This window comes from Castanea sativa, chromosome 5, assembly GCF_040712315.1.
Source record: "Castanea sativa cultivar Marrone di Chiusa Pesio chromosome 5, ASM4071231v1".
Classification (NCBI taxonomy): domain Eukaryota; kingdom Viridiplantae; phylum Streptophyta; class Magnoliopsida; order Fagales; family Fagaceae; genus Castanea; species Castanea sativa.
In genome coordinates, this window is record NC_134017.1 from 25,262,758 (window position 1) to 25,273,338 (window position 10,581).

The 10,581-nt window shown below is 33.1% G+C and overlaps 1 long non-coding RNA gene across 1 annotated transcript; it reads right to left on the reverse strand.

The window, feature by feature from the left end:
- Positions 1 to 3,912: 3,912 nt before the first annotated feature.
- On the reverse strand, positions 3,913 to 4,734 carry LOC142634048 (uncharacterized). Its single transcript, XR_012844028.1, has 3 exons — positions 4,647 to 4,734; positions 4,439 to 4,485; positions 3,913 to 4,294 (listed from the first exon to the last, which is right to left on the reverse strand). It is a non-coding gene; the product is annotated as an uncharacterized LOC142634048 (long non-coding RNA).
- Positions 4,735 to 10,581: the final 5,847 nt, after the last annotated feature.

A 10,581-nucleotide genomic window follows, 5' to 3' on the forward strand; every position in this document is an offset into this window, starting at 1 on the left:
ATTCTTCCAAGGATGCTCTACAAAAATGAGGTTGTCATCTGCGAAAAATAAATGAGATAATTTGGTCCCACCCCTACAAATAGAAATACCCTCTATCCGACCATCACCAACCCCTTTCTTGATCAAAGCAAAAAGGCCCTCAACACATAATAGAAAAAGATAAGGGGATAATGGATCTCCTTGCTGTAATCCCCTTGAAGGGACTATATGCCCATGTGGTCTCCCATTAATCCAAATAGAGTAAGTAACCGTAGAGATGCATGTCAACAATAACGGACTCCAAGAGTGACCAATGCTTTTAAAAAGATAAATCCAACAATTCACGGATTCATGCTTTTACATAAAATTTCAGGGACTCAAGCATAAAGAAAATTTGAATCCCATAAATATGACATCATAATTAATTACTAGTAATCAATTTCAAGAATCCCATTAGGCCATGATAACATTATAAAAATCCAACTTGAATGTCAATGTATTACAAAATTGATAGAATATTATCAATGATTTTTTAAGCGACAAAATAGTATTTTGAGGAATTTAATAAAGGAACCAAGAGAGTACCTTTATAATAAGCTAATTCTTATAGTGTAGTTGACAACACAGTTTTAAGTACACACACAAAGAAACTCTCCCCACCCTAACAAAAATAATTACAAACTTTTCATTTTTTATAAAAAAATCCCTTTCTTGCAGGATATGTGGACAATGATGAGAAGGACGAAGAATAAGAAAAAGAGGTTGGAGATAGAGAGAGAGCCAAAAACCACTAGGAAACCAAAAGACTCTCAAGGTTATGATGCAATGGGCATTAGAAACCTGATAGCACAAAAGGAAGCATGGAGAATCAAAAGGAATTTGTTTCTACTGACTTGTAATCAAAGTAAAATGCACTTACACTGATGGAATTCTTTTAAATAACCTAAGATCCCACATATCTTGAGGTATGATGGCATATGCATTTATTAAATCCTGAAAGAAGAATAGGTGACATAAAAACACTTTCAGAATAAAAGCATGTACATTTTTGTAAATGGACTCAATTATAGAAGGCATCACATAATTGCTTAGAAATAAGGATAATGCAAAAGAAGTGTGAGAACACAATCTAAATGGAAATCAAAACGAACATTAAAGTGGCAGCTCAAACAAATAATTAGAAAAAACTTGCAGGCCATGTTAGTACATTTCCAACAATTAGATCTTTTAGGCTATGTTTATTTCATGCTATCAACAAACCAGAGAAAGGTTGTCTATCATCATAACTATAATTCATTAAGGCCCTTATCAAAAAAAAAAAAAAATCAGTAAGGCATAACTTACTAATAAATAATAGAAGTACACAAACAAACAAAAAAGAAGAGTCAAGTTGGGTCAAAATTTAAGGTGCTCAAAGAAAAATAAGTTGAAGAAACATGCAAGAACTCGAACCCTCAATATACTAAAGACTATCAAAGAATATTGTACAAACAGAACTTACAACAGCTATATTGACAATACAAGAAGATTTCATAAATAAAACTTACAATTGCAATTACTGAGCTGAACATTGGTAACCCATGCAAGAGATAACTCAATATTACTCTGCCAACTACAGTCAAACTGCAAACTTCTCCACAAAAAAAAAAGAGAGTCAGTTTTAAGTGTTAAGTTTTAAGTACGAAGATAACAATATTAATTAGAGAAAAACAGAAGACATATACGATCATTAATAGGATTTATAACTTTGTGACACGTAAAAAGTTTTCTTGCAAAAAAAGAGGAACTTAAACGCACAAAAGTGCACAGGAGGAACTTTACAATGCCCAAAGAACATAAAAAAGATAGACCTAGCCCAAAGGAAAAAATCAGGTAATATTGCTGATTATTCAAAAATAAGACTATACTTGGAAAATAACTCCCCAGGAATTATGTACATATTATAAGTGATAAAGATCATGATTCTTGTAAGAAAAAATCCATCCCTCCCCCACCCCCAAAAAAAGAACAACAAAAACTCACACGCACAGACAGTTACAATAGAACTGGTATTGAATCATTGCCACATAGCTGGAAAATTAAAAACAAATCTGAAAGATTATTACATGATTAGGGAGAAGGCTAACCGCATAGAAAAATGCTCACACTTTCCAGCATCACTCTTATCCTTACACTAACAAGATCTATAGATATTGAGTCAATCCGAATAAGCAGCCCATCTGACTTCGAGACAGTATTAACATTGCTCTTACAATGATTCTCCTCCACCACAATACTCTCTCCATGTTAGCAAATAGTACCATAGAATGCAAATACACAATTTTCTACCCCCCCCCCCCCCCCAAAAAAAAACAGTAACCAAGTGGCATCATTATCATATGCTAAAATTACAATTTAGTGGTAATAAAAGTAATAAACTTGAACACAATTTAAAGTTCCATAGTCACTCACAATATCCTAAGCAAAGTCCCAAAGAAAAATGTCAGGGTTTAGCACACCCACAAAGAGCTCAAAAGGTTCAAATTAAACCAAAAACTAATACCCGTATAAATAACAAAGCACACATTAGGGTTTTGTCTGTATAAAAGTTAGATATATCCCCACGCATTGAGAATAGTTGAGTCAATGTCCACAAACCCACCAATTCAGAAGCCATTGAATAGTTATAATAACTTGTTATACAAATATATGAGTTTTATGTTGGCATTCTGAAATTAGTAATAACAAAGCAAAAATGTTTCATCATCATTCTGAAATTAGATTTGTTATTGGAAAGCCACACCATGTGAGTTTTGAATCCACAACCTCACCCTATGTCCCACTATTGAGGGAGAAGAAGTGCTATTCAAGCTAGAGCCCATTGGCGAAATTAGGTGATATGCTTACCAAAAATTACTCTAGATTGTTTATAAGACTATTAAAGCAAATTTAATATTTTGAATTAATTAATGATGGTCATTTTTAGTTCATGCCAGCACAGCATATGTGACAGTGACGTATAAAACAAGGGAGTTTAGCATGTCTTTCCAAGAATGTCTACACCTTGCCAAAGGAATACACGTCAACCAGACTACTCATAGAGCAGAAGGATGGTAATTGTGCCTCTTCTGGTAATTGGATGCTTAACATAACTGCCTCTTGGACTAGATCCACAAGATTGAATGTAAAAGTGTTGAACCAAAGCTATGCTAAACATGACCCTTTCTTGCCCAAAGCAAATTGAGGCCTGGCATGAACCTCTCTAGCACTTGTCAAGGGCTTTTTCACCTAAACCAACCAGCCCAAGCAAGCCAGTCCTAAGCCTAGTGGCTCGGGTATTCCTAGCTCAATTTCCTCTCTACAAACTAAGCAACTAGCCCTTGCACTGGAAAAACTCCAATCAAAAGGCAACTTACGACCAAAAAAGAAAATCAACTTTCTCTAGGTTTGGCTCCATGTAAATACCCGTTCAGGCAGGAATGCATCTTCTCTCCATACATGGCTTTTCCAAGAAGCCAATGACTTATACCAATGTATGGCATCATGAAGTTACACCCTTCCAAAACATTATCCAGCAATTCTCAGCCTTAATCATCCTCTACATCTTCTCCGATAAGCATCAACCTGTTAGCATACACATAGAGCTTTTACCATTCTAGCTGCACCCCACCACAACTTTTTAAATAAAAGTATATCTATTAAAAAAAAAAGGCTTAACATTCATTTACCCCTCCTTCAGCATCAAACTAGGCATATGTACAGCATCATCAAGCTCCATATCATCAGTGTACCTAAATGGAAAGGGAAACTTAGTCAATATGAAGAATTGGAAGAATTTAACAAAAACAAAATTGGGAAAAAGAGAGGGTGTGGGGATGTTTTTGACAGATAACTAAAGTTAAGCGAAAGATCCTACATCGGTTATTCTTAAGAAATGCATCCAATTGAATTAAATATGTAGTATATATAGATAAAAATTAAAGAAATATCGCTACATGCATTTTAAGTTCAAATTTAATGGTGTGGACACATGTTTATGACCTGTGATATTACCTCTTGTTCTTTACAAAGTTGCACTTGATCTTTAAGCTGCAAAATTAACCATAGCCATGAGACAAGCTTACCAGGACAAGTGAAAGTACGGAAGGTGCATCTCGGCAATATGATGGGTAACTTGGAGGGCTTTTACATGATTCCAAAGGGGTGGCAAGTCAGCGAATTATTTCGTCACAGAAATCTCAAGAGACTTTGCATGCCTGAAAAAGGGGTGTTTCAATAAGTTCCGCCTCTTCGCTTGATCTTTCACCAGACACATTGCAACCATTTCTTTAAAAGACTGATCACATATGAAAATCATGCAATTAGAATATTAATCTATAAGAGAGACATTGAAAGATGGCAACCACCTAAGAACATATCTTTTGAACATGAATACCTTAGAAAACTTTCAAAATTAAAAATAAACACACAAAAGACAAACCTGTAAACAACTCCAATATTTAATGTGAGAGACTATATCTTTTGAACCTAAGATCAAATAAAAGCACACATTAATTGGCAGCCAAAATTTTAGGTGATTTGAATTTTGAAAACTTTGAGAGAAGGAGGGACGGCTTTGAAACAAAGCAGCCATAACATTCTAGAAAATTAGAGATAAATCACATATTTAGAGAGAAATATGTTTAAACCTGTGATATTACCAACTTGAACTCTGATTTGAAGATATTAGATCAAAGCACATGTCAAGAGATCAAAGGCTATATGAGTTGTTGCTCAAAGAACATGAAAAGTAAGAGGTTATATGAAAGCCATGAAACACCTGAAAATCAAGCTAAGCCAAAACATCACTGTAACGAGAAATTTTAATAAACCTTCACATTGTTTTCAATTACACATAAGCAAAAAAATATCAAAAAGGAAAACTTAGGCATTGAAATTGTAAGATACAGTCAACCAATGAAAACTTACACTGGTTTGGCCCGATAATGAAGGTCTCAGTTTGGAGTTTGTCATGCTTGTTGAAATCCACAAACTATCTCAATTCAATGGGATTTGCATACTTTTATTCCTTCTTGTTTTGCACTGCAAGAACCTAGTCAACCATCAAATCAGTAGTTCTAAACAAAATGAACACCCGTAAGAGACCTATTTCTTGTGACTTACTGCTTGCATCCATCCCATGTTATTAGTCCAGCGTAGAGTATTCAACTTTTTATAGGGATATTATTGTCTTTGAAATAAATAGTTATCATTTTCCAAAACTGCCATCCAAGATTTAAATTGACATAAAGCAAATAAAAAAGGGTATTTTTTTTTAATAAAGTAACTGTTAGGAAAGTTATTAATAATCTGCCTAGGGGTTTCAACATTAATAGTATATTGGAGCATCCCAGAGGAATAGTGGACAAACCACATGGGCCTTAGGTAGCACGTAAAGCATCACAAAGCAACAGGAAATAAAAAACTGATTTTCCATTTAATTATCTCAGGTCAAAACCGAAAAAAGAAACGACATGTGTAAATTATATGAAAACATAGGCTAAACACAAAAACATAGATATGCACACTTCAAACGTGAAATCTATATCCTACAATCTAGGAAATACGGACATGGATAACGGTACAATACAACACGGCAATTTTTGAAAAATTAGGACACGGGTATAGCAAGGATATATATATATATATATATATATATAACAAAAATATTATTTATTTTTAAATAATTGTTAAAAAATCTATTAGAAGCATTTTAAAGTCTAGCCACTGATATTGTCTACCTAGATAATGAATAAAGAATTGTAAAAAGTTGACTACCTAGCTTGATAGGTGGTAGACTTTTAACTCATAAAAGGCAAAAAAATTTGAAACGAAACATCTATTTACACATTTTTTGTTCAAGTGGGTGGCTGGAGATAAAAGAGCTCTTAATGTGTGACACTGTGAGGCAGACAAAGCAATAAAAAGCACATATGGACAGAAAGGGCAAAGGGGCAAAACTGTAAAAGGGAAATAGGATTATAGATCTAAGAGAAGAAGAAGAAGAGATTGACGTGAAAGGTAGTGCGTTTCAGCTTTTTATTTTGGAGCTGAAAAATGGTTGGGACACGCATGCGGCCACATCCAACAAGTTTCCTGTGTCCTATACAAAGAAAACATCAATAGAAACAAGACAAGTAGACAAATCTACAAGAGGAAAGTGCAAACCCTTAGTGGTGCAAGCTTTGAATCCACCACATGTAGCAAACTGAAAATACATATACCCAGCTACACAGTTCAAGAAAAATGCTTCCCAGAATAAAATTAAAAAAAAAAAAATTCAACTCAGAACAATATAAGAAAGAGAACGACAAAATCAAATCAACCTTACATAAAAGGATGCAAATGCATCACCCCTGGAATTAAATAGACTATACAAAATAAAAAATACACAAGCAACATTTAACAAAAAATAAATTAATAAAGTAAAAGAGAAAATCAAAAACCCAATGAACAATTGTTAAAGCTAAAGCAAATCAGAAACAAGTGGTTAGGGTAGAAGCACAATCAAAACTTAGGTAACCTAAAGCAAAATGCTAAAAAGACTACAATAAATAACAGTAAAGAGTGACTAAAAATGAGATTAATAACATGCACTAAGAATGGCAGGGGTTGCAAAACAACAAATAGAAAAACTAGCATATTACCCAACAAATATAAAGGTAATTCCAATTAACATTGAAAGCCAAGCTCTTCTCTGCTCCCTGGTATTTGGAAACGAGGAAATTAATTAGCAAAAATCCAAGTTAACAAATTATGAAGCAAATCCAAAACATAAGTTAAATCCATATAATTCCCCAAAAGCCCAACTCATGCTAGTAGAAGAGAAAGCACTAACTTGATTTCCTTTTACGACCATATTTAGGTCACACTGTTATATTACTACCCCACACCTATAAGAGGCATTGTCAGATTAGCTATTGAAATTGATATTAAGGTTGCCAACACAAAATGACCAAAAATCAAACAAGACAGACACAAAAAAGCATAAGAATCGCATGAGAAATTTCAAATGCTTACGCACTAAGACTGGAGTTAATAATCCACCAAAAAAATGGAAACGAAACCTAGGAAAAGTAACGAAAGAGCCTAATTGCAAATCGACACACACATATGAGCACTATACGATGGCACATTACCTATCCTTTTAGACAAAGCAAGTAGCCCAGAGAAATTTCGCATATTTTCTCACTAGCCAAACAGGGAAATAGAGAACCCAAATATGCCTTTTAACTACTAATGCCTGCAAGCAGAACATAATAATCAACCAAATATATGATAATGATTACAACAACATAATGCACACACAATGATCACGATATATCGACTTTTGTATTCAAGGAATCACCCAACAGTAAAAATTTAATGTGTAAAATCAAGTCTTAACAGTTCCAAATTTGCAATCATTATTATTGCATCCAAAACCATAGAGGGTCCCACATTCTAAATTGCTACATAGGGAAAAACTAATGTATTTTTTTTTCTACAAACAAAAAATAAAATATAAAACCTCAACAAAACAACTATAAACTTGAATTATACCAGATCTTAAACTTACCTGACAATGTGATATCCTCATCTACCATTCCTATGAACCACAATGACTAAAAGAATGAGAAATTCTGAACTTACCTCTTTGTCAACCAATATCATACCAAGACTGATCAGATCATGGTCGTTTGATATGTTAACTGCATCCCACATTCATAAAACTCTAACTTTTACAGTCAAGTTGTCTTTGTCCACAGATATCTGCTTCAAACTCTAACTTTCACACTCCATTGTGATATAAATCTGTAATATTTGAACACTCTAAACATCAGTAGAGTTTGTATATAACTATGGAGAAAAATCTAGTGTTCGCAAAGATTGTATAAGTGACAATCTAATTTACACTTTAAACAACTAGAAATAATTTTAAAAAACAGTATGTGTTACCTCTAGACAGATTATCAAATATTTCTTTATATACAATATTTATTGTATGAAGGTGATCACCATAATCATTTTCTACCATATGTATCCTAAGGCCCTTTTTACTTGTAACTTTGGAGAGGGCAACATATAACTGACCATGACTGAAAACTGGTCTATCTAAATAAAGTCCAACACGTTGCAAAGATTGACCTTGGCTCTTATTAATTGATAGCAACGTGATTTTGTTGTATATGTCGAAATTAACTGCTGCTGTATAGGATGTTTGTCATCAAGATGTAGGAAAAGTAATATGTGTGCATGAGGTAGCCCTCTTTTTTTATATTCAACGGTATAGACAAATGGTACCAAAATAGCAAGTTAATTATATCAATTTAGAGTAATTATGAAGGACCAAATAGAAAGTTGAGGAAAATAAATGTTAAGAAGTTGGTCAAGGGCTACACTGCATATTTAAATTTTTAAAAAGAAAAGAAAAATGAGAACAAATAACTTAGGAACCAAAAATTAGAATCAAGCTGGTTACACACATAATAAAGTTTATAAGAATGAAACAACTTTCAAAAGTACACTACTATTGGAATCACTAAATATTAAAAAAAAATAGAAGCAGGTTAAAGAACCAAAAAGATATGAAGAATGATATTGCAGAAAAATGCTTCCTTCACATAAACCATACATGTCACTCATATGCTCATTAGAAAACTCTTCATGGTAAACAAAAAATAACCTTGAGCAAATATTCAAACTCATTAGAAAGATATTGAAGGGCAGCTGAAAGCCTGAAACACAAAATATTGAGGGAATTGTAGATAGATCCAAGGAACCAGCTCTTGCAGTCAATAAAGCCGCATTCTTTTCTGCAGCAGCAACAGCTTCAGATCCAGTAAATCCATTGGCCCCCATGGACTCCAAGAGTGCCAGATGCAATTGCAAAGATAAGTCCACAAAGATAAGTCCAACAGCTTATGGATTCATGCTTTTACAAAAAATTTCAGGGGATCAAAAGCATAAAGAAAATTTGAATCCCATAAATATATGAAATCATAATTAGTTATTAGTAATCAATTTTAGGAATCCCATTAGGCCATGACAACATTATCAACATCCAACTTGAATGTCAATGCATTACAAAATGGATAGAATATTATCAATGGTTAAGTGATAGGATGGTATCTATGGTATTTTAAAAAGGAACAAGAGAACACCATTAAAATAAGCTAATTCTTGTAGCGTAGTTGGATACACAGTTTTTAAGTACACACACAATGGAAGTGTTTTGAAGCATCTATTAGAAATAACATTTTAGCACAAGAAAAGAGCTCCCCCTACCCCCAACAAAAAAAAATTATGAACTATACATTAAAAAATTGTGAACTATACATTAAAATCCTTTCTTGCAGGACATGTGGACAATGATGAGAAGGAAGAAGAATAAGCAAAAGACTATATAAGTGGTTGGAGGTAGACAAAGAGCCGAAACTACTAGGAAACAGAAAGACTCATGATTATGATACAATGGGCATTAGAAGCCGAAAGCACAAAAGGTTTTGCTGAAATTATTTGAACAAATTTGACATCAATTTAGAAGCTTTTGATAAGTAGAAGATAAGAAAGGCATAGCTCAGATAAAGACTATCTCAAGATTTGTGTATGTCTACATCAGTAGACCTCAATCTTTGCTCTGTTTTTCAAGTTAAACAAATTCTCCACACCAAAAAAAAGTGCGAAAAAGAAGAACTCATTCATGTAGATTATTATCCCATTAAAAAAACTGCTTAAGCCATTGGTTATTTTCTATAAATAAGTCGTTCAAAATGAAAATCTCTAAATTAATCTTATAGACCCCAAAAAAAAGAGTGAACCAACGGAATACTAGTAAAAATATGCAGATTACAGCAAACAATCTTACTAGCACTTCTAGCTTTTCTCATCATCAACGCCAACAAATTGGAAGGTTGGCAAATGATTTTGCCTCATTTGTGTTACAAAAATTTAACAAAATAATAATAATAATAATGATAATAATAATAATAATAATATTCTAACATAACTAAAAAATTATAAATTGAAAAATAGTCAAATACTTGGTGAAAGACTCATAAAACTCAAAGATACCCTGCATGTACAAATTATGCAGATATAATTAATCAATCGTAATTAAAACCAACACAACAACAGAGGGGTGTGATTAACAATGGTTCAGTTTGGGGATTTGAGGAGAAAGTGATAGGAAGGGAAAGACACATGCCAAAGACAAAAAATCAAATACAGAAAGAAGGATTATATAAAACAGTTTATAAATGCGAAATTTATGCAAGATACTTGGAATATCAACCCAAAGCAAGACCAATTCACATCAAGTGTAAGACCATCCACATGCTTAGCGAGGAAGGAAAATGAACCTTACCTGAATTTCTTGTTGGTGCTAATTAAGCCAAAGTAATAGAAGAAACTTTCATCACATAATTATACTATCTTTTTATGCTACAACCAGAGTGGAAAATTCATATTTACAACTAGCCAATGTTAAGTCACTAACAACATCATTAATATTTTAAAAAGTAAATCATATTGCATTTGAGACAAGGCAATGCCAAAAGAATTTCATAAATTTAGTGTAAAAGAAGTTTTCTGTATGCCAAAATG